Source organism: Oenanthe melanoleuca, chromosome 5 (assembly GCF_029582105.1).
Source record: "Oenanthe melanoleuca isolate GR-GAL-2019-014 chromosome 5, OMel1.0, whole genome shotgun sequence".
In the NCBI taxonomy this organism is placed as follows: domain Eukaryota; kingdom Metazoa; phylum Chordata; class Aves; order Passeriformes; family Muscicapidae; genus Oenanthe; species Oenanthe melanoleuca.
Window position 1 is genome coordinate 54,996,143 of NC_079339.1, and position 26,956 is coordinate 55,023,098.

At 45.2% G+C, this 26,956-nt stretch overlaps 1 protein-coding gene across 1 annotated transcript in view; it reads right to left on the reverse strand.

Moving 5' to 3' along the window:
* SYT16 (synaptotagmin 16) overlaps positions 1-23,052 on the reverse strand; it is a 100,477-nt gene extending 77,425 nt beyond the window's left edge. The window contains exon 1 of the mRNA XM_056492880.1: positions 22,713-23,052. The gene's annotated coding sequence lies outside the window, so the exon portion shown is untranslated. The remainder of the gene's footprint in view (positions 1-22,712) is intronic.
* Between the last annotated feature and the right edge of the window lie 3,904 nt (positions 23,053-26,956).

The window sequence follows — 26,956 nt, forward strand, 5'->3', positions numbered from 1 at the left end:
CCCACTTTCTCTCACCCCTTCCATGGATTCCTGCTTAGCTCTGCTCTTTTGCTCCTTCCCTCACAGGCTGCACATTGCTCTCCTCTTTCCAAAAACCATACACACACTTGCAGCTGTTCCACCTCTCTCTTTCCAGATTCCCACATATTTTTAAAGGCAGCTGTCAGTGCCAAGTATTTACAGATGCTTGCTCCCTTGCCCACCCACATACACTCCCTGTCTTCACTTCATGAAGTCCTGCTCTTCCCTTTGAATTTTTTCATCTCCTCCAGCCTTCCAACTCCCATCTTTCCAAGCTGTAATTGCTCTCGTGTTACTGCAGGAAAAATATAAGCAAAGTACAAAGGACTTGCTGATGCTCTGTGTTTCTAGGATGTGTCATTAGCAGCCTTGAGCTGAGACATGCCAGGCTGCAAACTGCTTTGGCTCAATTCATCCTTGTATCCCTGGAAGAAAAAAGCAATCTCAGAGCTATCCAATTTGTTTAATATCAACTGCACATGCACGGAGTTTTAATGGTGTGGATTGTCATTCTGAATTGCAAGGGAACAAAAAGTGACCACCTCTATTCACTGTGTTCACAGCTACCTCCCATAATCGAATTTCCACAATCTTGCAAATCACAGAAAGACAGCTAGAGAGGGAGATAACATTTTCCAGAAGTTCTCCAGACTTAAAAGCACTTTAATTTCTGTCTGCCCACCTCGAGAATCGAGTTTCCTAAGTGCCAATACTTCCCATGGATTTCTGCCTGCAGAAAACTTTAAACATTAGGTAGCTGAGTCTAAGGAGCCTCAAACTAAGGTACTGCAAAATAGGAGGGGGGATTACATTAAAACATTAATCAGGAAAAGTGAGAGAGTGATGAAAATAAATAAATAAATAAATAAATAAATAAATAAATAAATAAATAAATAAAACTCCTAAGGCTGTGTCAGGAATGTTTCCTGAGTTCAAAGCAGAAATCTCATGGGCAAAACCAAAAATATCAGACCTGAAAAAATCAGCATGTGGTGAAAAAAATTTGAACTAAACAAGAAAAATAAAAACACATTCTGGTCTCATATCTGATTTCCCTTGAAAATTTATTAGGGAGCAAAAGTTCTTCCCAACTGCCCCCTTAGCAGAAATTCTGCTGAAGAGAGACTGAAACCCCAGAAAGATCAGACACTGCAGCAGCTTCAGTTGCTGAGGAAATGGCACCCACACACTCTTCTTTATCTTTAAAGATGTGGGCCTTGTGTTTCCTCACTCTCTTCAGATACCTTTTGCAGGCAGGTTAAGCCATCAGCTTCCATATGGTGCTTTACCTTCTCCAAGACAGGTCCAGGGAAAGTCACATTCCTGCTCTTTAGCGTGCTGCTGCACAGATTGGATGGAGATGGAGAAGTGCCCAGGCTTAAAAGTGGTTTCCAGCATCCTGGGCCAACTTGGGCCATCACTTGGTAGGCAAGCTGCAGAAACTTCTGCTTCTGCTAACCTCATTTCCTCCAGCCAAGCCTTCCAGACAGCTCAGTGCATCTGACTGCCTGCACAGGATCTCTGTGCCCTTCCAAGCAGATGCCCTCCACCAGCAGCATCTGTGCTGCCTCTGCCCTTGGCAGGAGCTGGCAGAAAACCAGGGACAGACAGACCTGGTTCTGCTTTTCTCCTCCTCCTTCCCAACAGGGACAGCCAGGAGAGCTGTGCCACAGGGGATACAGTGCCCACAGGGGATGCTGTGCCCACAGGGGATACAGTGCCCACAGAGGATACAGTGCCCACAGGGGATGCTGTGCCACAGGGATGCTGTGCCACAGGGGATGCTGTGCCCACATTGAATGCTGTGCCCACAGGGGATGCTGTGCCCACAGGGGGATACAGTGCCCACAGAGGATACAGTGCCCACAGGGATGCTGTGCCACAGGGGATGCTGTGCCACAAGGAATGCTGTGCCACAGGGGATACAGTGCTCACAGGGAATGCTGTGCCACAGGGGATGCTGTGCCCACAGGGGATGCTGTGCCCACAGGGATGCTGTGCCACAGGGATGCTGTGCCACAGGGGATGCTGTGTCACAGGGATGCTGTGCCACAGGGGATGCTGTGCCCACAGGGGGATACAGTGCCACAGGGGATGCTGTGCCCACAGGGATGCTGTGCCACAGGGAATGCTGTGCCACTGGGAATGCTGTGCCACAGGGAATGCTGTGCCCACAGGGAATGCTGTGCCACAGGGGATGCTGTGCCACTGGGAATGCTGTGCCACAGGGATGCTGTGCCACAGGGGATGCTGTGCCAGAGGGAATGCTGTGCCACAAGGAATGCTGTGCCAGAGGGATGCTGTGCCACAGGGATGCTGTGCCACAGGGGATACAGTGCCCACAGGGGATGCTGTGCCACAGGGAATGCTGTGCCCACAGAGGATGCTGTGCCCACAGGGGATGCTGCCTGCCCTGCCTGGGGCAGTGACACCCCAGAGAACCTCACACAGCCACCACTGGGACACAGAAAGCAAAGTCCTCATCTGCCACTCCCATTCCCCCAAAGCCTCAGCAGCTTTGCAGCAATTACTACTTCTGCTCACTCTTTTGCTAGAGCAGATGTCCCCAGCCAGTGCTGTGAGCTTGCACAGTGATTCTCCCTCTCTAGGGCTCTTACAAGGGTGTGCTGGGGAGGGAGAAGGGAAAGCACTGTGGGGCTTGTGGTCCCAGCCTGGCCACCCATGGCTTGTGAAAGACACGAGGGGTGAGCAGCAGGGGATGACAGGCAAGAATGAAAATGGAGGATCAGATAAAGAAGAATTTCTTCCACTCTTTCCATTAAATCAAATGCACATAAGCCAACCCACTGCACACCTGGCTCATTAAAATGGCCAAGACACCCACCAGGAATGGGCCCTGCAGCTCCCTTGACAGGGCAGAAAAGGAGGAACCAGTGTGATCCCTCTTGCTCCCCTCCAGAGAGCCAAAAGCACATTTGGCATTTCCCCAGGGGGAGCCAGAATCACTGGTCAGACCAGGCAGGAGTTGCTCTGCAGCCCAGGGTGGCACAACCAGGGTGGGGAGAGGCTTGTCAAGGGGGTCAGTGGCATCTACAGCAGCCCCAATAACATCAGCAGCACCAGGCACCTTCCCAGAGCAGCCTGCTGCAGCTGGAGCCCTGCAGAGCCCACAGCACTGCTCCTGGGCAGGGTCTGTGCCTGCACAGGGGGCAGAACTCATCTGTTCACCCCTCAGCAGCAGCACACAGCTACAGCCCCAACAGCCAGAGTGACCCCCAGCTGCCAGCTCAGCCATCACCTCAGGCTGGGAGGGGACAGGACAGAACAGGGTTTGCTGCCTCCAGGTGTCACCTGCAGCCCACCACTGCCATGGGCTGTAGGAGCATCCCTCGGCATGACAGCACATGGACTCAGCAGACACCCACGGTCTGGGCTGGTGTTTGGCAATCCAGGTGTGAAACAAGCAGAGGACAAGGCAGGCTGGGATGACACAGGGTGTGCCAGAGGCTCATCCAGCACAAGGTCACCACTGCTTGATTTTTCTCCACCGGTGGCAGCCACATGGTTGGACCACCTAAGCTGTGCTTAAAATTATCATAAATTTATTCCACCCAGTGATCCAGCCTCACTCTTTACCAAACCCAAAGGCAGCAAGAGCAGTGGGAAAGGCACAGGAAGAGGCTACACACCAACACTGGTGGCAGGACAGAAACCAGGACCTAATTTGCCAGTCTGAAGGATTAATGAAGAAGTACCATTAACACCTTTCACTTTTTCCTTTAACTTTGTATAAAGCCATAGACAAAGCAATTCTGTGATCAAAGCAGTATTAATTATTTCAGTTCACAGCATGTTTCTACCCTCAGCTCAGCAACAGCCCTGCCTTGTTCCTTAAAAACTTGGTAATGATAGTATTCCTGGCCTCAGCCTAGGGCAGCAGCAGTTTCCTGGCAGTGCTGGATAGAGTGTACAGTCAGCACTACCCACAGCAGCCTGCCTGGCAGAGCAGCAGAGCTGGGCTGGCCTGCATCCAAAGGCAGTGCATGGCAGAGGAGATGGTGAGACAGAAATCATCAATTCTGCCAAGAGCCAGGTGGAAAAACAGGAGTTCCCACAGGGATTTGGGGGTAAAATGGTCAGAAGATCTCAGGTTATCACATCCCCTGTTGTTCTCATGTCACTTTGGGAATGCACAGGCTTTTTGAATGTTCCACATACTTTGCTGATTTATTGGCTGTTCCACAGGGTTTTACAGCTTTTTCATTAAACAGCAATTAGAGCAGGCAGCCAAAGTCAAGTCAGACCTGTGCACTGAAGAGGCAGAAAGTCCTGAGCAAACAGTTTTTCCTTCCTCATTTTAGGTCTGAGGAAGAAAGTGACACTGGATCCAGCTGATGCTTTACCTTGTGTCTGCAGGCAGCTGCATGCAATCTTAGTGAAAATTATTGAAGACATCACTGTCAATTCTCTTCATGTGGCTTCCTGCCCTTGTTGCATACAGATATTTCAATAACAGAGTAAAGCTCTGTTATTTTGCTGGTATTGATGCACAGTGCCAGCAGAGCACCTCAGGGACACCCTGCTTTGTACCCCTCACAAAAATGCAAGCACACAGTGTCTGACTTTCAGCTAAACACACCGGCAATCCATTTGCACACTTCACCACATGGCCTCCCACACCAGGCAGATCTGGAATCCTTCAGCCTTAATTTGTCAATTTTCTCCCAGTACTTTAAAGTCCAAACTCGTGTTGAGATTCTCAGACAAGAGGCTGCAAGTCCTGAGGAAGCTCAGAGCATTTATCCTCTCCAGGGAACAGCTCATCACACAAGTTGCTGCCAGCAGTGAAAGACAGTTAGGATTCTCCTGACTAATACAAAAGTGGCATATAAATATTTCCATCAGAAACCACTGTGTCTTATTTTCTAGACCAGGAGGAATCAAAGTACTGTGACTGCATTTCATATCTGGTAGCTTACTGTGGGTTAAAAAAAAAAAAAAAAAAAAAAAAAAAGGGGAGGGAACAATTTAAAAGCCCAGTAAAAAATACCAAAAAAAACCCAACCAAAAATTAAAAAAAAAAAAAAAAAGCTGTAAAAAACATGACACACAAGGGAGAAGGAAGGGAGGGAGGGAGGGAGGGAGGAAAGAAGGAAAGAAAGGAGGAAAGAAAGAAGGAAAGGAGGAAAGGAGGAAAGGAGGAAAGAAAGAAGGAGAGGAAGAAGGAAAGGAAGAAGGAAAGAAAGAAAGAAGAAGGAAAGAAGGAAAGAAGGAAAGAAAGACTATAGATAGGAGGAAGATTATCTGATCTCTGTATCTAATAAATTCAGTGCTTAAATTGCAGCAGGAAAATCTGTCAGGAGTGAGTTAGATACAATTCATCTGGATGTGGGGCAAAGGGATGGATCTATGGTCCTGTCCAGCTTCATTTTCTGTGATTATCTCTGCTCCTCAGCACTCATAATTCAAGACACCCTCCTGGTGTTTAGTGTGCAAAGCCAGCCAAAACAAGACTTGTTTCCCATTCTGCTCAAGCTATAGATTTTCCTCATGAAAGTAATAATGTCTCCACTTAGCCTGGGGTCCTAAACATCCAAACAAATAAGAGTAAAAAATAGCCACAACTAAGCAACAAAAAAGAGAGTAATTCTACAAAAAGAAAGTCAGTATTAAAATCCATTAGGCAGAGAAACACAGCATCTATCAAATTTATTGCTTGGTTTCAGGACTTGGGAAGAGTCTCTTCATTTCCTGTACCTCTTGAGTATTTACCATGTCCCCTATGAGCTAAGTCTCCCCGAGTCATTTTAATGTCATGTTCTAAGCACTTCAGTGTTGTAAATCATCGATTTTTTATCTTCTTCTCCCAATCAATGCAAAGATATTTATGCTGAACACATAAAAGCACTTGACACTGTAGAGAAACCAATTACACCCTGCGAGACGTTTGCTTTCGGTCGTTGACATCATGGAATTATCCATTACACCTTGCACATGCCTGCCACTTACAGGAAAGCAGTGTGACCTTGCCTGCCTGCAGTTTGCATCCCTGCATCCTGATGGAGCAGCAGTGGGAGCAGAGGTGCCCATGAGTCCCCGGATGCAGGCTGTGAATGTTGGGTGAAATCCTGAAAGGAGGACCAGCTCTTGTGTCAGTCCTGCTGCTGTGCTCCTGCCCTGATAGGAGAATCTCTGCTTGCTGCCCAGATGAGGTGCTGACCACACAGATTCACTTCTGGCTGCAGCCACCCTTCCCTCCCCAGGGACAGACTGGAAAACTTCATAATCCCTGTCTTGGGTTGCAATACAGGATGTGACCAGGAATGTGAATTCTGTCACCATCTGTTAAACCAGGTGGGGCAGTGACCCTGATCTCCTGGCACACATTATCTGCTCATGGGCCATCTTTAAACCAGCTGGGCAATCATCTTTATCTTCCCACAGCCCATCCTCCCTCCAGGAGATATCTCCTGTTAATGGCCATTGAGTCCCAGTGCATGACTGATAAAATTCCATCATCCCACTGGGAGATGCTCCAGCCAGGGGAGGAGCCAAGCCTTTCCTACCCAGATAAAAACTGACATTTTGGACACCAAGGCACCTTCTTTCCACTGGATTCCAGAGGAAAGCCAGACCTTTCCACATCATCCCTGCACCTTCAGAGGAAACTGCACCTTCTCCAGGAGCACTGCTCCAGCTGAACCACATCTGCCCCTGCAGGAGGATGCAGCCACCATTGAATGGGACTGTGCCAACACCCTGACTGACTGACGGGTGTCAGCTTGGATTCTGACTCTGGCAGTGCTTTGGGATTGTTCTTTGTAATACTGTATTTCTATTTTAATTTTCCTAGTAAAGAATTGTTATTCCTAATTCCCTTATCTTTGCCTGAGAGTCCCTTATTTTCAAAATTATAATAATTTGGAGGGAGGGGGTTTACATTCTCCATTTCAAGGAGAAGCTTCTGCCTTTATTGGCAGACACCTGTCCTTCAAACCAGAACAATCCCTCTGTGTTTGCCAGTGCTCCAAGGATGGCTCCCCAATCCTTCTGCTGCAGTGCTGGGCAGCTCCTGCTGTCCCTTCCCACTCCCACACAGGGATGCAATGACTGCATCCAACTCCAGGACAGGCACACTCTGCAGCACCTGCAGACTGTCTAGACCACCCCAGGATGCCTTGTGGCTCCGTGGCACTGGCAGACAGGTTCAGGGATGAGCCAGAAACCAGCCCTGTTATCTTGGCAAAATCACAACAGCCTTGTCAAGTCTCAGAGCAAACGCCCACCAGTCCCTGTCTTGCACTTTCTGGTGTAGCAGCAGCAATTCTCACCCTCCCAGCAGAGCACTGGGAGTCTGTGCTCCCTGGAAAAGGACCCAGCACCAAAGGGCCTCCCAGGAGCTGCTGCCTTCCCATCCCCAGCAGCACATTCTCTCTCTCTCTGTGTCCCTCATCACCTGCTCAGCAATGCAAAGGGATTTTCCTGCCACGCTCTGACTGACAGTGAATGTGCCCTGCTGCCACACAGTGCTTGCTTTCTTAAGTTAGACAAAAATGTGTTTCTCTCAGCACCAAACCAGCCAGCACTATCTGAGGGATGAGTGTGGAACAAGACTGTGCAGGAGAGTGCTGTACTTCCCTAGCACTGCTGCCAGCTCTGCCTTTCCATTTCAGGTGCTTGCTCAGATTTTCTCTGAACTTGGCACTTGCCTGTAGCTCCAGCAGGTGAGGAGCAGCCCTCACAACTTCCTCAAGTGAAACGAATTTGATTTTAAAAGCTTGGTAAGATCTTCCAGTGTAGAAAGTGATGCCAGTGAAGCTGTGATGGTTACATCAGACCCAGCCTGAAAGCACAGCTTTAATGAGAGCATATAAAGAGAGGGAATATTAAACTCCAAATGGTTCTCTCTCCTTGCAAGTGCAAGAATTACAAAAGCTGTGACACCAGCAGAAGCTTTAGGGCCTAGAGTCATTATGTTTGCTTCTCTAAGTTCCCAGCTGACCCAGCTGAGGGAGGCAGAACTAGCTCTCATTAGTAGAATAATTAACTTTCTGTGTGCCCAGGCACTGCTTATACTGAATCTATTTTAAGTTTTTGAACTTTTCTTTAGAGAGTGTTGAGGGCTTTATCTCTTGTAAAAGCAGACAGAATTCAGCCAAGTTCACTGCAGATCACCCCCATTAACAGGAGGCCAAATCATTCAGGGGAAAGAGGGCAATAAAAAGCACCACTGTATTTAAAAGCCAACAACCATATTTTGACTCTCAAATTTTAGGAAAAATAAAATCCCTCCTCCCTATTGTTCATCCACTTCTGAACACCTGGAGCATCAGGCAAGCAAGGGAATGGTGTCAGAATACCAAGCAGAAATTATGTCCCTTATCTTGAAGGAGTGTGCACACAAAAGAAATGCTAATGACAAGAACTTGCAGTGCATCAATTCAATGGCATTAAGCCCTTTGGCTATCTCTCTTCTCCAAAAAAAATCAAAGCAGTCTTAAATAATAACAGTATGAAATTAAGCTGATTTCATGCTCTTTAATCTAAATGAAGACAGCACACATGGCTCAGTTTTAATCCATAGAGGAAACATCAAGCTTCATTCAGAATGAGACTGTGTAGACAGGAATTTGGCATCATTCTGTTAATCTGCTTTACAGTCATACCTTATTTAATTAGGAAACACATAGGGAAATTAATTGGTGCAAACATAAATTAGCAGTAATCTCTACTACAGTAATACCTCTGCAGCATTCATCAGGCAGCAGACAGTCTGATTCACAAAGTCTGTTATCAACAGGTCTCCTACTTGAAAATTCTACATTTTGGTGTCTGAAAACCAGGGTGGTCTGACAGGCAACTTGTTCAATTCACCTGGACAAACACCACCAGCAGCAGCTCTTCCAAAAACCATAGAGAAGATGGATAGGTACTGCTGCAAAAAGAGAAACAAGTCATGCTAGAACTGTGGCATTTGTAGGTCTCATATAGGTCTCTTTAAAGGCAGAACTGAAGGAAATAAATAAAGCAGATAGAAGGGAGAGAGAAAACTCTGCCTTCAAAAAAAAAAAAAAAAACAAAAAGTGTTCTTCTGAAGTATGTATGAGCAATTTTCATTCCTTCTGGTTGAAATGAGAGCATCTTATTTTTCACCTCAGTTATGTAAGGTCCTCTCTGTTATCCACAGCCCCTCCTTTCCTCTCATCATCTCTAATTTGCACAGATGAACAAGATGTACTCTACTCAGAAGACAAACAAACACGTATTTCAAAAGTATCAGTTATCTAATGCTGAGCCCACATTCACATCTTTGCATTCACCCAGAGTAACTGCCTGGATAATCTCCTCCCTCCTGCTGTGAAAGGCAGTCGATTTTAATTTGGAAGAAGTATTGCTCCCTTGGAAGCTGATAGGAATCCCTCGTGTGCTGCCTTGCAGAGGGTGTTGGAGGCTCAAACACCTCTCTGCTGGATTTCAACACTGATTCCTCCCTGCCCAGCCCTGAACGACCCCCAGCAGCACAGTCTGGAGACATGAACTCTCTCACAGGGTGAAAAACCATGCCAAATGCTCATTAAATACCCAGGCAGCCATACACAAGCTGTTTTTGGGGTAGCAAGGAGCTGCTGACCCCTTCTGACAGCAGGAGCAGACTCCAGGCTGTGGCTCAGCATCCTGAAGAGCAGACTGGCACCTTTCTTACCAGCAGGCAGGTGTGTGTGTGGGGCACATCTGAGCTCCTTCCTGAAGTGAATTCAAAACCTTCCAGCACAAGGAAGTTTTGCCTCAAGCTGTGCTCTGCTGACACAATGATTTATCGATTTATCTCTCTGCAAGGGAAACAGGAGCACATCCAGTCAAAGGATGTGTTGCATTACAAGGCTGTGCTGGAGAAGGGGAGAAGCAGTGTGAAAACAAATTGTTCTTATGTGGACTCTGCTAGGTGCACAGGAGGGATGAGCTTTGGTTTGTTTGTTTCCTTAAACTGAACACAAATATCGTACTTTTGTTTTTTTTTAAGAGATTAAAACCTTTTCAAATTTAGTACAGCCAGTCTATTGTTCAAAGCTCCTCTAAAAAGAGAGCTAAGTCTTCTTGGTATAAAAAAAATTCATCAATTGAAAATCCCTGTGAAATAACTAAAACTACTGCTTAATTCTATCTTATTTTTTATCTATTTTAAACACCCATCCTGCAGAGTAAGATTCCTATGCACTAATCCTGGAGGCACTCCCATCACAGGGATGCTGCACTGCCCTCTAGAGCCTCTCTCACTTTCTCATTCCAGCATCTAGGCAAAAATTCTTACAAAACTGGCTCTGAAGACACCACAGAGGGGGGTGCTGTCTACCAGATATGAGGCACAGCCAAAAATATGGACAAGAATTCAGATTCAAACTCTTCAGGTGGTTGTCAGTGTATTTTGGATGATATTTCACCTGTCCCTGCCTCTGTTTAGGAAGGCACACCTATGAAATATGGTATTGCCTTTAGGAAGGAATTTCAATATCAGCATCTCTATCTCCTACAGAAATAAAGATGCTAACAAAAAGAAAAATAAATATTGTATTTTTAATGCCTTGCTCCTTTCCCCAAAGGCACAACCATTCCTGAAACTCAGATCACAGGACAAAGAATCTACCTGGTCCTTCCAGGATGGAAAATTGCTGCACTCAGACCTGCTGCATCCAAATTCTGTGCAGTGCTAGAGAAAGATGGATATTGCTCCTGTGAGTGCTTTGCTTTGATTTTAAATAGTGTTAGTTCCTTTTTCTCAGATTCATAAAGAAAGATCCTCCAACACAGCTCACTACCATACCTACATACCCACCTCCAAGCAGCTGACTGTGATAATTTTTTCCATTCATAATCCAGCAAGGAGAGGATGAAACATACCTTAACCCTGACATATCAAACTACAGCAAATATCTGTCAATATCACATCCTAACAGCCACATGGACAGAGGTGTAACAGAGGTGGGCTGGTGCATCTCATCCTTCTCCTCTGGGACGGGCAGAGCATCTTCTACACATCATTCCAGACCTGCTGCTTCACCCCCACATACTGTCCCAGCAGCTGATGTCTGCCTTGATGCCCTGAAAGACACAACTGTGCCCACAGAAAGGGGATGAAGTAAGGACAGGACCTGTTTGTTTTGGTTTGTCACTGCCCACATCAAACTGCACAAATGCTGAAGGGACACAGACACACAAAGCATCCTTCCAAGAGCAGAGATGTGGCTGAGCCAGCCCCTGCTGCCCATCAGCAGCTGCCTGCCTGTTGGCCTGGGAGTTCTGAGCTTTCTGTGCTTTCTGACACTGACCCCCAAGGGAACACTGCTTTTGACTTAAAGCCTTAGAGATGACTTCCAAATTTGAGTAATAGAGTTAGAATCATGAGTGTGTAGTTAAATAAAGGTGTGTGGTGTCATATGGTGAAGGGGTTTTAGAATATAGTAATAGGTATAATGCAAAATAAAAGTTCTTAAGCACTGTGTTTTCCTTCTTCTTCCTTCTTCTTCATGATTTCAAGTAGTAGTTTTTAAAATCCCCCAGTGTGTGTCACAAGGGTTTAGTTATCAAGTCAAAAGTATAAATAATATAAATGTTAGCTTTTAATTAAACTGTTTAGCTTTAAAAGACCTTGTAACTAACTAAATTCACCTCTATTTTCCCACTTTTAGCTTAATAATTAAAAGTATTGAAGAACTCTCTGTACTTTAAATAAGATTTAATTAACAACCAAGTCCAAACAAAAAATCTCGTGAGCCTTCTATCCTGACTCTAAGTAAAAACAAATAAAAAAATGAAGATAAACCACTAATAAAGTGGTGTGAGAGCATACACCTGCTGGCCTCTGCAGTGAGATCAGGGCTGGAGAAGGAGGTCTCTGCTTCAGGAGCCACAAAGAGAAAAGGGAGTGGGAATAAGGAACATTGGGAAAAGGCAAAAAAGAGGAAAGAATGACTGCCCAGTTGCTAAAAGATATGCTAGGAATTACAAAACCAGGACTGCTGGGACCTTCTCAAAGAGGTTTGAGTTCATATTCATACTTATACATTATTATTTATATTCAGACTTACACAGACATACACAGCCACAGGAAATGAAGTGTCCCTAGAAGACGGTCCTGGACACCACCCAGACCAACAGCTGGATTTCAGTGGGAACACCCAGGACTGCATTTTGTGCATGGCATTTCTAGTCTCAGAGAAAAGCAGCACAGGACAGATCTCTTAAGAGATGTTCTGGCTACATGCCAGTGTCTGGAAGAGGACTGAGGTCTCAGAGAGACATCACAATCCCTCAGTCTCCAGCAAACATCATAAAATAGTCAAAAAGTTGGAGGTTCAGGGTTATTCTCTGAAGTTTACCTGTTTTGCTGAGTTCCACATCATCTCTGCTGTACCCTGTCCCACCAAGCTTGTGCTTGCATGGAAATTACAGCACATTAAACTCACTCCATGGCCTAACTAAAGCACCTTGAGTGACACTGAGCCTGCCCAGGAGATCTTCTATCTCCTTTTCTATTAAAATCAGAGATTACCTGTCTGCTAAAAGACATGCTGTTCTGGATGTCACAAACATAGCTCTGAAGTCTTTACCTTAGCAAGGCTCAGTATCACTCCAGGTGTTTTAGTTAGGCCATGGGGTGAGTTTAACCAAAAGTTAACCAAAACTTTGGTTAAACTTTACAAGTTTAACCAAATCCCTGCTCTCTCTCATGACACAAGGACTTCCCAAAGGCAAACTCACTCTTCAGTTTATTCTCTCTGCTCTTTCCTCCTGGCTGGGTCCCCAAAACCACCCTCAGCTCTCTCTTAGTTTGGGTCCAAGCTTGGCTCATTCAGGGGCCTCTAAGGTGGAAACTGGAAGGAGTTTGCTCTTGTTCCTCACTCTCAGGAAGAAGATGTGAATGGACAAATGCGTCCTCATGTTTTAAATGCTTGCCAGTCCTCCTGAACGTGTTACATTCCTTTGGCTTATCCATCTCCACCTGCCCTCCCTTCCCTGCTGCTCTGTTCTCAGAGATGTTCTGCAGTCTCTACCCAAGACAAAGTTGGACAGCTTTTAAGTTGGCCAAATGTAGATCACACTGAGTCACACACAATTAACCTAATCAAGTATTTCTCTAATCAAAACATACGTTTCTGGGCTGGCAGTTTCTGACTCAACCACAATTCATTCAATCTTAAGGAAAAATCATTAGAAAAACCATCTGTTCTCTTTAAATAGAGGAGCTATTTTTGCTTTCATAATGAGCCCAAGTAATTATAAAACAAGTAAAGTGGGTTTCAAAAAAAAAGAAAAATGAAAAGAGAGGGTAAGACAGCTGCTACCTTGTGATATCATGGTACTAACACATTTCCAGCCATGTGAAGTTCAGACCTTACACTCCTCACCTTATTATGCAGCATGTGACCCATTGTCATCCCATTAGCACAGTCAGTGCTGCAGGGAGGCACTGGGGGCAGAGTGCAGAAGAGTGAGATTTGGTGAATGAATATTTGCATACTAGAACTGAACTCCAGCAGAATCCCAGAGTTAAAGTTCTCAGAAAAGGGTTGATTCTCGAAGGAATCGGTGACAAGGTCCCACGCAGCTGCTATTTTTGTGTGCCAAATTCAAGACTTCATTCCTCAAAATCATCAGTCAGTTGACACCTAATCCTAGGGGATCTGACATTTTTTGCATTAAAATTCCCTGGGCACCCACCTGCTCACAGAAACCATGACAGCACGAACCAAAACAGCAGAACTCTTTCATACCTAATCCTCCCCATAACCCAGAGCACAGAAACTTCTGCCTACGTTTCCTGCTGAGATCATCTCTTACTGAAGAGATGAAGCACCATGTGAGATCATGTGGGCAGCACTTTTCCTTTCCAGCATGGCTGCAAGGTGGGCCAGCCCTGAAGGGCTTTGCCTGGAAGGATCTGAGCCCCACCATGCTCACTGCCCTGGTCTGTGGGGCACTCCTGAAGAATTATCTCAGTACACTCTGCTGGAGCTGCTCCTTTTCAGTCGTGTTGGGTTACTGTAGCCAGAAGTGTGTATTCTATCATCATTTGTTGAAGGCGAGTAAAGTAGTAATTTCTTATCTCCTGGCACATATTATCTGCTAATGGGCCATCTTTGAGACAAGATGGGGCAATCATCTTTATCTTTTCCACAATCCATCCTCCCTCCAAGAAAATATCATCTGCTGATGGCCCATTAAGTCCCACAGCATAACTAACAAAATTACATCATCCCATTGGGAGATGCTCCAGCCAGGGGGAGGAGCCAAGCCTTTCCTACCTAGATAAAAACTGAAATTTTAGACAGCAAGGTACTTTCTTTCCACTAAATTCCAAAAGAAAAGCCAAACCTTTCCACATCCTCCCTAAACCTTTAAAAGAAAGCTGCACCCATCTACAAAAACACTGCTGCAGCTGAACCACATCTGTCACTGCAGGAGGATGCAGCCACCATTGAATGGGACTGTGCCAACACCCTGACTGACTGACGGGTGTCAGCTTGGATTCTGACTCTGGCAGGGGTTGGGATTGTTCTTTGTAATACTGTATTTCTATTTTAATTTTCTAGTAAAGAACTGTTATTCCTAATTCCCATATCTTTGCTTGAGAGCCCCTTAATTTCAAAATTATAATAATTTAGAGGAAGAGGGTTTACATTCTCCATTTCAAGGAGAAGCTTCTGCCTTTATTGGCAGACACCTGTCCTTCAAACAAGGACATCAATGTTCAGTGGACCAAAGAGAAAGGCCAGAGGAGCACAAGCCCATTGTGAACTCCCCTGTGAGAAATTTTCCTGACCCAAGGCAACCTTGACTTTCTGCTCATGCTCCAGGGGTTGCTGCCAAGCACAGAGGGCGAGGGCAGCAGCTCAGGAGTCCAAAGGCTCCTCTTTCCAACACAAGAAAGGGACACATTCTCCTTTTATTGATTTATTGATTGCACATTGATTGACTTAGAGCAATCCACACAGGCTGCAGGGCTTCCCATGGAGAGCCTGGCAGGTTCCTGGAGTGTTTAAAGTCTGACTAAAGCTCCTCATGGATCTCACTGCAGTGTCTGGGAAGGAAATGTTCCCTCAGAGTCTCCAGCTCTTGAGTGAGCCAAGCACAATCCCAGTTTTCCATTGCCCTGGAGGGAGATAGAGGAAGTGAAGAGAGTAAAGAACAGAACCAAAAAAAGCAAGAAAGCAATGGGAAGGTGAGTGGGGATAAGAGCAGCTCTGGAGATCTGTCCTTGTGCCTTCAGCAGGACAAATAAATTACTGCACACTCAGCATAGTCATTGCTGTGGAAGCACTGAAAACAAATGTGCCCACTAGAATCATTCCTTCCCTCCTAGAAATTGCCTGTTGGGAAATTTGAATCCATACCTTTTCCCCTAAAACCTGCAGCTCTGTTCCCAGCGTTGCTAGCCCATTTAAGTTATTTGGTGTTTTTCTTGACTCTGTAACACTTGGACCCGAGTCAGCACAAAAGAGAAGGTCAGCTTTGTTTTATAGTTCTGTTTCTTGCTCATGTTTTTGCAGGAGAAATGTTTGGAAGCCAGAGGTAAGCAGAGCAAAGTTCAGAGTCAGCCATGGTGTGTGTGCTTTTTGAGACTTTTCAACATTATCTTACAGGATTGGGAGTCCTGGGCTGAGGAGCAAGTGGCAACACTTGTCACCATCATCACAGCCTGAAGGATGTAATTCTTGATGGGAAAAGCAGTAATGGCTTCAATTGGAAAGAGAGTAGGCTTAAATTAGATATCAAGAAGAAATTCTTGGCTCTGAGGGTGGTGAGGCCCTGGCACAGGCTGTTCAGAGAAGCTGTGGCTGCCCCACCATGGAAATGTTCCAGGCCAGGTTGGATGGGGGGCTTGGAACAACCAGGGATAGTGGAAAGGGATGGCAGGGGAGTTGGAACAAGATGATCTTTAATGTCCCTTCTATTCTGTCCCAAACCATTCTGTGGCTCAGCCACACCTAAAGCAATTTTCAGAGTGGCAAGGAACATCCCTCCCTCCCCTGCCCCACTTGACCCTAACAGCACATAAAGATAAACTGGAAATCCATGTGATAGAGAGGAAATCCATGAGAAGCACCAAGCCAGGACACACTGAGCTGTACAGCACAGACAGTGCAGTTTGAGGGCTCCTCCTTCAGGTACAACTTTTCATTTGTCTTCACTAGATTACAGATCTCATTTGTCATTTTGGTCAGATCAGGTTGTGTGCCCTGGGTTCCTGGGTAAGGAAAAAGGTGGGGTTGGCAGAATTCGGGCTAAAATGAGAATATCATCAGATACAGCAAAGACTCTGTAACTGTTTTCCACCATGAAGTGTGCCTTACATATGGGCCTTATGCAATGAGTATGTATAAATATGTTTACATCATATGGTTCAGTCCATGACAACATTGGCATGTGGCTCTTGGAGCCAGGCAGGATGACCACTGTGATACAGCACAGACAGAAAAACCTGCAGATTGTCAGATCACTCACTGTGAACTGCCTCAAAAACACAGCAGAACTCCCTACTGCACGTTATAGCAACAGAATTACACCCCAATTTGTTTTCTGGCTGTCTTCTGTCTTCACCATGAAATGCATTCTGCTTCCACTGAAAAGTGTGATACAACAATCATAAAATCCAAGTTAAGCCAGGGAAACAATTATTAATGCTATACTGAAATGCAGGGAGCAAACCAAGTAATTCAAACTGCAGAACAAAACCCAAAGCAAGCACTGCTGCAAAATGCTGTGAGCATTTGTACATCTCAACTCTTACAGCTTCAGAAAAACTCAGCAAGCATTTACCCTGAAGTACAGCAACAGACCCTCCTGGACTAATTTTTCAGCAGGGCTCCCAGCACTGTTGTATTCCCCCACATGATGACCAATGAATAAAACTCCATTACTGATGTTATAGAAAATCCAAAGTCATTTTTGCACCCAGAAAATCAAATCATTTTTAACTCTATGCGTGTTTCATGGAGCATGCACATTTTTTTAAGACTTTAAAGGCAAGTATCACAACTTCACCAACTACAATATACACCTTCATCAAACAACAATAGGTGCTTTACCTAAATGTGTAGATCTGAAGTAAATCATGAGGCAAAAGTATCAGCTGTTATAACAAATAACCTTCTAGTCCGTGTGGCAATGAAAAAAAAAAAAAAACCAACAAACACCTTCTTTCCTTTTATCTGCTCCTCTGGAGAGAAACTCTGAAGATTTCAAGTGCTGCAAAACAAGAAAGAGGACAAAACCCACCCACACATGAAGCATTTTGTGTGATTTCTATGGTGATTGTGTTTTTCTTCAGGGTTGACTCAAAGTTTTTAAGCACAAAGCGTAACCAAGGCATGCTATGCAAAACAGGTTTCAGACAACAAACCTTCCTAAGTATTTTTAACAAAAGTTATTGATGGAAAATGTTGGTTCCAAAGGGCCACTAGGAAACAAAAGAGAAGAAATACCCACTCAAGAACACTTCATGCCCCCCTGCCTTTGTGTGATAAATACATAACAAACTCTTTTCTGCAGACAACAACCTCAAGATCCCAAAGATTTCCTTTAAGCAGTGGCCCAAATGCTTATCTTGAGATCAAATTCACATTACCAGCAGGAATCAGCATAGTGTAGGTGCCTTCTATTTGCAGTATCCCTCTCCCCACTCTGGAAGAAATAATGCTTAGGAAAAGAGAAAGTTCCACACCAAAGAGCAATAAATTATTTTAGAAAGCTCTCCTTTTTCAATTGCAGTGAGACACCAAAAGGGCCTGAGCAGATCTTTGTTAGAATTACTGGGATTTTGCAGCTACTAAACATTTCTGGTCCAACTTGCAAGCACTTGGTTGTCAGGATAATGTGATGGGAAACATTTGGGTTGGTTTTTTTTTCATGCACGTACATTTTCTGAATATGCTCCATAAAAACTTCTGAGATGTAAACCACATTTTTGATTTTCCAGAAGTGCTTAGTGTTTGAAAAGTCTGGTTTTGACCCAAAATAAGTAGTTCTGGCATCTGCAAACCTGTGGTTTTTGTTTTTGTTTTTTTTTTTTTTAGTAACAGCATCTTAAAAACACACCTGCCTGCTGTAGGAATAAGAACTATATGCAAGTTTTCCAGATGCTTTCAAACCCTATCAAAACCAATGAAGGCTAATTAGGACTGACTCCTTACTACTTGCAGGCACCCAGTGTCTTGTGCATTTGAGTCACATATTATTATTATTATTATTATTATTATTATTATTATTATTATTATTATTATTATTATTATTATTATTATTATTATTATTATTATTACTATTCATTACAGGGCACCATAGAAAGAGCACAGGCAAACAGAGAGGGAAAGTAAAACCCCCACAGTCTCAAAGCAAGGTCTGGTCTAGTGAAAGGGTGAAAGGTGTCCCTGGCCATGGCAGGGAATTGCAATTAAATGATCTTTAAGGCCCCTTCCAACCCAAACCATTCTGGGATTCTGTGGCTGAATCCCAACACGGGTCCCAGAAATGAAAGGTACTTGTGGAACAGAGGGCTCAGAATGGTGCAAGGCTCCCCAAGAGAGAAAATAAACCAGCCCCATTCCATCCCTGCCCTTTCCCAGGGAGCATCACTCAGCTTATTCCAAGCCAGAAATGGGACTGTGCTCATGAAGAGATGCCAGCCAGGTGCTCCCCACAGACATGCAGTGCACTGTGGGAGGAACAAGTGCAATTTTGTGTGTCTGTGTGCAGGGTGGGCTCTGGGATATTCTCCCTGCACCCCTTCTTTGGCTAACACTCTCTCTGTCCTCAGCCTGTCAGCTGCTCCTGGTGCAATCAGACACTTTGTTCTGGAGATCATGTCTCCTCCTGGTGCTGCTCTTCTCAGCACTTCACAATTGGCATCTGTCTTGGGTTGCAGTACAGGATGTGACCAGGAATGTGAATTCTGTCCCCATCTGTTAAACCAGGTGGGGCAGTGACCCTGATCTCCTGGCACACATTATCTGCTTATGGGCCATCTTTAAACCAGCTGGGGCAATCATCTTTATCTTTCCCACAGCCCATCCTCCCTCCAGGAGATATCTCCTGTTAATGGTCATTGAGTCCCAGGGCATGACTGATAAAATTCCATCATCCCACTGGGAGATGCTCCAGCCAGGGGAGGAGCCAAGCCTTTCCTACCCAGATAAAACTGAGATTTTGGACACCAAGCTACTTTCTTTCCACTGGATTCCAGAGGAAAGCCAGACCTTTCCACATCATCCCTGGACCTTCAGAGGAAACTGCACCTTCTCCAGGAGCACTGCTGCAGCTGAACCACATCTGCCACTGCAGGAGGATGCAGCCACCATTGAATGGGACTGTGCCAACACCCTGACTGACTGACGGGTGTCAGCTTGGATTCTGACTCTGGCAGGGTTTGGGATTGTTCTGTGTAATACTGCATTTCTATTTTAATTTTCCTAGTAAAGAACTGTTATTCCTAATTCCCATCTCTTTGCCTGAGAATCCCTCAATTTCAAAATTATAATAATAATTTGGAGGGAGGGAGGGAGAGAGTCTACATTCTCCATTTCAAGGAGAAGCTTCTGCCTTTATTGGCAGATACCTGTCCTTCAAACCAAGACAACATCTTGTCTCCCCCATAGCCATTGAGAAGGCCACAAGGTCACTTTTCCTTGCTTTAACCAAGTCCTGCAGCTGCTGATGGATAATATTGGCAAATTTCACTGACTGTTTACCCACCTGTTTAACCCTCCAACACAAACCCAATCTATCTGAAACATAAAAAGGAAGGTGTTCAGACAGCACAGATAACTTAGCATCCTTGATTGATTAAAACCTGGCTAATTGGATTTGATTACAGCCACTGTCATAGGCTGGGTGTAAATGTATCTGGTTGGTAACCCTATTCTCCTCTGATTGGGAATTCATCTCCAGAACTACACAAAGAGCAGCCTGTGCAAAGTCAGAGTGCCTAAATAACAACCAGCCACACCAATCTGTAGAGGCAGTGTCTTGCCAGCTCTGAGACAGCCTGGACTCCAGCCCTGCTGAATAATTGATCAAACTCTCTCTGTGCAGAGCCAGAGCCATCAACAACAGATCACACAAATGGGACATGAGCACAAAGTCTCCTTAATGACTACTCAACCCATCAGTCGTGGCATCAACTCACCTAAGGCACATCTGAGGCTGCTTCTCACCACAAAGCTGCCTGATGTTTTCAGGAGTGTCCCCTGATAATTGTGACTGCTCCTGTTCACTTTGGAGATGTCTCTGCAGCTGAGCAGCACCACGGAAGGAGGGACCCAGATGGAGCTCACTGGTTTCCCACGTGCACAGGAAGAAAAAGAAAACTCCAAGAGAACAAATAAACATCCCAGACTCCTGCAGATGGGTCCCTCAGGGAGTTCTGGCATCATTACTTGGAGCAAAGGCACAGAGCTGCACTTCCCAAAACTGACACAGCTGGAAGGGCTGTCCCTGCCACAGTGCTTCCAGCTCATCCTCAGCCACACCACACCCACACTTCCTCCAGAATTACCCCTCTGCACTGAGCAGGACCCATTCCATGGTGACCTGAGCATATCAAACCAGTGCTGCAGCCAGCAGCAGCAAGGCTATGGGGACACATTTGGTTTAAGGTGCCCTGCAACCTCAAAAATATTTGGTTTGGTAACTCATTTTTGACTTTAAACCTCTAAAAATGCTATTATAAGCGTGGCTGTAGGATCCACAATCCCTTCATCCAGATCATCAATAAAGGTTAAACAGCACTGGCTCCTCTACCTTTGATTAAAACCATTAGAAATGTCATCAAATGATCCACAGTTCTGTTTGGCACTGACCGGAACTGTGTCCAAGCTAAACTCATTTCCAATTGAGCTGAAGCCATAGTTACTGGAAACCAAACTTCCCTCACTTCTGATGCTTTAGCCAGCAGGAACAATGAATTATTTAGCAATTAAACCAGAGCAGACAGCTGTAAAATGTATCTCTGATCACCTCAAGTCATCATTGCCACCTCTTCTGGCAGCCCAGAATCACAGAGGAAGAGAGACTTTCTGTCTCTCCTGCCTTTCTCAGAGGAACAGCTCTGACACAAGGGCAGAAGTGGACACTACCTGAGCTCTCAGGATCCCCCTGCTCCTCCCAAAACTCCCCAGACAACAGAATCTCCCAGTCCTGCTGATGGTGCCACTGCTCCATGCAAGTGCAGGAAAGGCTGGCATCTGCTGAGGTTGGATATAAAGCCAAACAGAACAGAATCCAGATTTTATCACTTAAATGAAAACCATGGCTTATATCTAAGTGGAATTTAATACAAGTACACCAAGTCCAAGGAATGCCAATTCATTCATTTTAACTTCAGGCTTCCCTCCAGTCTTTTTAATTTCAGGTTATTATTTCTCAATCAAAACATTTAGCAATTTTCAAACAGATGAGGACTCAACTGTCAGATGTGGATCCCTGCTTTAAAATCTAACTCATGGGAAGATGGATTCTGCAAGGTAAAAGCGTACTATTGCTACTCTAAACAAACCAGGTTAGCTCCTAATTCTGCTAAGGCCCTGCTGAAACACCAGATGACTCCATGCTGTGGAAAATCCACAACTCCACCCATCAGCCTTGGCCTTGCCTGAGATGACCCTTCCTTAGAGACACAGCCTTGAAAGAAAATGAGGAACAGCAAACACAAAAGAGCATCACCAAATGGCAAAATGGGGAGGGAAATTAAACTCCTGATGAAGTGAAATCTTTTTAATAAAAAGCTCAAGCCTAGAATTTTTCCCTGAGAGTTCATACACTGCTTTATGCCATCCTGGCATCTCTTAAAGGTTCACGTGATTATCTTCCCCAAAGCTGGCAAAAGATGAAGCAAAATCAACCCAGCAATCTTCAAGAAGCATTGAAGTTGTCATTTGTACAGTAAATCAGGAGGAGACTGCCAGGACTGTGTCTAACAGCAGCAGTTCAGGTTCAGCAACTCACCAGTGCTGAGATCTGAAATATTACCTGGCAGCAGCACCACTGTCACGACCACAAGCTGAGCCAGGGTGGGTCAACAACACCATCAATCAAAACATCCTCATCGATCAAAAATCTGGAGGCAATCATCCCTCAAATAATTTCTATTATACTGTGGTAAGAAAACCCAACAACTCCCAGGCTCCCAGACACAGACAAGTCCCCCATGATTACAAGAACACCTGTTCAATATTTCAATATCAATATTTCAAAAGGTGGCTTTCCTATTCCTTTACTCTCCCTAAAAGTCGTGTGTGTGCACAGGAGCCCTTTCCGTGCGGAGCACACAGGCTGCACACCCCGCCCGCCCTCCCTGGGACCCGCGGGAACGGGCACCGCCCGCAGCCGGCCCGGGCCGGGGACAGCGACCCCGAACCTTCTTCTCCCACGGCGGAGGGTCCCCACCGTCCCAGGGGCAGGGCCACTGGAGATGGGCCCGGTTTCCCCCTCCGTGCCCATCCCCGCGGCCGTCAGCATCCCTCAGTGCCCCGCTCCCATCAGCATCCCGCATCCCGCAGCATCCCGCTCCCATCAGCAACCCGCATCCCGTTCCCATCAGCATCTTGCATCCCGCTCCTATCACCACCCCTCTCCCATAACCCTCTTTCTCCCATCTCCATCCCTCTCCCATCACCATCCCTCTGCCCGCAGCCCGGGCCAGCGCCGCCGCCGCCGCCTCGGCGGACACCGCCCGCACTCACCGTCCGTGTCCATGGCCTTGGCCCGGCCTGCCGCGCTGGCAGCGCGGTGCGGAGCGCAGGGAGCCCCGCGGGGATGCGGCCGGCAGCGCGGAGGGTGCGCGCTGGCCCTGCTCACGGCATCCCCGCTCGGTGCATCCCCGCTCGGTGCATCCCCGCTCTGTTCATCCCCGCTCGGCTCATCCCCGCTCGGTTCATCCCCGCTCGGCTCATCCCCGCTCACTGCATCCCCGCTCGGTTCACCCCGCTCGGTGCATCTCCGCTCGGTTCATCGCGCTCGGCTCATCCCTCTCGATTCATCCCCGCTCAGTGCATCCCCACTCAGTGCATTCCCGCTCGGTTCATCCCTCTCGGTCCATCCCGCTCGGTTCGGTCCATCCCCGCCCAGCGAGGGCAGCGGGGGGAGCCGGGCGCGGCCGCGGGGTCCCGGGGGGCTGCGGAGGGAGCGGCGCTGCCTCTGCCACATTTCACCCCAAAATGCAGCCTGGGGAGAGTAAGGGCTTAGCTGCGTCTTCCAGAATGTTGTACCGTGTCCTTTCATGGGTCCTCAGGACTGGGCTGGCCGGTTGGTAGCAATGTGTGAAATACAACAGGTAACCCCCACCCCTGCCGGGATGGACAGCGACAAATCACAGCCCCGTGTCAGAGTCCCCTGCTCGCAGGGTGCACTGAGCCTGTCTCTCGGATCTAATTGCTACCTCACTTTTCAAAACCCACACAAAACTCTCTTACAAGAAAAAAGCAAGTTGCTCCCATCTCCAATAACCCTTAGCAGCTCTTATGTCCTGCCTTATTTCCCATATCCAGGTTTACATTGCTGTGACTAAAGAGAAAGCAGTTTGGTGTCTGTTACAAAAAGCTCAAGCTGCTGAAAGATTACTGTTGCTTTGATGGTTTCTATCACAGCCAAACTATGTCACAGCATAGAGATTGACCCAAGGGCTATGAAGACAGTGAAAGGCCCAGAGGTGAAGCCATACAAGAGCAGCTGAGGTCACTTGGTCTGTTCAGCTTGAAGGAGACTGAGGGGAGATCTTATCACAGTCTACAACTTCCTCTTGAGGGGAAGAGAGGGGCAGGCACTGATTTCTCCTCTGGTGCCCAGTGACAGGACCTGAGGGAATGGCCTGAAGCTGTGTCAAGGAGGTTTAGGTTGGATATCAGGAAAAGGTTCTTCCTCCAAAGGGTGGTCAGGCACTAAGCAGGCTCCCCAGGGCACTGGTCACAGCACTGACAGAGCTCAGTGCTTGGATAAACTTCTGACTCTTGGGGTGGCCTGTGCTGGGCAGGAATTGGACTTCAGTGATTGTTGGAGGTCCCATCCATCTCAGGATCTTCTACAGTTCTAAGTGCCAGGAGCAAGGCAGAGCTTAGCATGTTTTTCCATTCCTTGTAGCTGATGAAGTTCCAGGAGTCCCATTTCCAAATGCTGGGCTGTACATGGAGGAGGGAAATATTCCATTACCTGGCTTAATCAGGTGCCCAGATTTGAGGGCCAATGAAAATAGGCTGAGGAAGCCACACAGAAAGCTTTGTAAAATCTAAAGAGGCAACTCCAGATGTAGAATGAACTTCAAAATTAATATTCCAGAAAAGAAGGGATAAAGTATCAGTGCCATTTGAAGAAACCTGCTATACATGTCTCATGTGATGAGAGAATACACACTCTGCACAGGGTACTGTTACATAAGACACACAAGCATAATACTAGAAAAAACCTCAAAGTATCTTTCCTAAAAAAAAGAAAAACAAACAAAAAGGCAACAAAAAGAAAGCAGACTGCTTTTGATTTTAGTGTGAAAAAGAAAGGATTTAGAGTGAATGGAACAGTCTCTCCAGCTTGGTAATATGTCCTTATGCAGATGATGATTAATTAATTTTCTCTGTGCTCACTACAGTAGAGATTTGCAATTGGTAGCAACACAAATTTACTTTTAATAAGAGACTTTCAGAGTTAAAAATTTGGCCTTATAACAAACAGCAAAATGCCTTTTACTGTAGGATTCTGCAGTTATTCTAGAGGTGATACCTACATTGACATTAAGCTATATACACACAAATCTCCACTGTCATCCATGACATTTGGAATTTTTCCACATCACTTTCATATTGCTGATTCAACTTCAGTCTGAAGGCTGCAAAAATCTCCAGATTGAGTACAGCTGCTTTCAGGAGCATTCCCCAGCTGGTATTTGAGCTAAATTTGTCCAGTCTTTTGCACTTACCTTGACTTAATTGGACCTTGTTTGTTGCTTTAATAGTAACAACAAAAATACATCGTATACTTTCACTTAAAACAGTTCTTTCAAGAAAAGACTGGACAGGTACTCAGTGCCATGCTCTTGCTGATGAGATAATTGATTCTGTGATTCTGTAAACTGATGTCACCTCTAGGTGTTTTACGTTTATTTTGCTTTTCATCACCCACATGATCCTTGCAAATACTGAGCACTGCCTCAAACCTCCACTAAAAAAGGATCTTTCAGCTCTGCCAAAGAAAGTGATTACTTTTGGATGAACAGACAGTTGTGCATCTACCTCAGAGGAGCTTTAGCCAAAACATATGTATTTAATTTATTTCTGAAAACTGTAACAATATCCAGAGACATACTGTCATATGGCCTCACTCCTATCCACCAGCACAGCTGGAAGTCAGGCTGGCATTACAGGGATTAAATTTCCTTGCAGAATTTAACTACTGCAGTAGCTGAGGCTACAACCAGGAGAGAATTTAGACCCCAGAAAGTCTGCTACTACTATTACTATTTGGAAGTCCAGAATTATTGTTGAGGGTTTTTTAAATGACAGCTGCTTGCTTCAATGAAGCATTTTAGGAAGTCCCTCTCCTGTTTTTCAAAGCTTCTAATTGCCCATCAGACTGCAGCAAAGGATTTCTTTCTTTTAAAGATTACTCCAGCATTGTGAAACTCTGCTTACAGCTGCCTCTAAATTCTTAGGATTACTGTTTTGAAACATCACCATGCATACAGTCAGCAGTTCTAAGTTTATTCTTTATCATGACTTCCATTTTACATCTATGTAATTTTATAAACAAATTACAGAACATTTGTTTTCATGATTACAATATGAAAATAACTGCTAGTTGAATGCACCCATCCTTGTGCCCAGCCAAGCCTTTGCATGCTTTGTAAATCATTTGCAGACTATCATGTCACTATCAAAAATTGTGACAAATTCCACACCTTACTCAGCTCTTGGGATGGCTCAAAGGTAAGAGGAGAGGCAAATTAGATAGTTATGTTGTGAAAAAGTGCCACTGCACTCAGTATTAAAGAGTATTAAACATGTTCCTTATGATTAAGTTTCCCTTTGAGGTCTCTTCTGGCTTTTTGTACCTGCTCACCAAAATGTAGAAGAAATGCACAGAGGCAGGGTTTGTGCAGGTAACAGAAAAGCACAGGCATCATCACTGAAAACCCAAATAAAACCAAATTGCTCAAACTTTACAGAAATTATATCTCCAAAACTTTTATAACCATAGACGAGTCCTTTTAAGACTGCATCTCAGGCATGTTCCATCCACAGCCTAAACCTCAGGACAAAGATTACAATGGAAGAGTGAACAATAAACCAGAAAAAAAAAGAGTAAAGACTAAATGCATGTATGATAACTATGTTGTTACCATTATAGGGATGTTTAATCTGTGTAGAAGTATTATTTTTTTCTATAAAAATTATATATGAGTTAATAATGACTTTTGGATTAGACTATCAAGATTTGGTTACTCAACTGAATACCTGATTGTTGTTCACAGTGCAGTAAGGTCTGGCTTTATTACAAAGTGTTTCCTCTTTTCTTGTTAAGAAGGTCCAGTGCAACACTGGCACTTCATCATCAGCTTTTCCAGTGTCTGTATCTTTTTGTCATTTTGACCCATTCCTCCTTGCCAACCAGCACATTTAATATGGAAACTTTTTATAGTAAAACCATTTGTATCTCTATTTAAATGTTTTTTTTCTTCTAGGTAAAAGCACTTCAATTCCTCTGGCATTTGAGAGTCATACTACCAAACTAATAAATTCAATTTAGGTTCCTTTTGTATTCAAAACCTTTCAAATTTCTAATTCATATTTCTTCTTGTAGAAAAGGACATTTAAATCCTTTGGATTTTCCTGTAAGAATAGCTGTAATCATCTGGAGAAATTCCAAGAAGAGTAACATTTTTCTTAAACTGTTGTGGTCAGATGGGGATATTTAAGGCTACAGCCTTTCAAGGCTGAGTGAC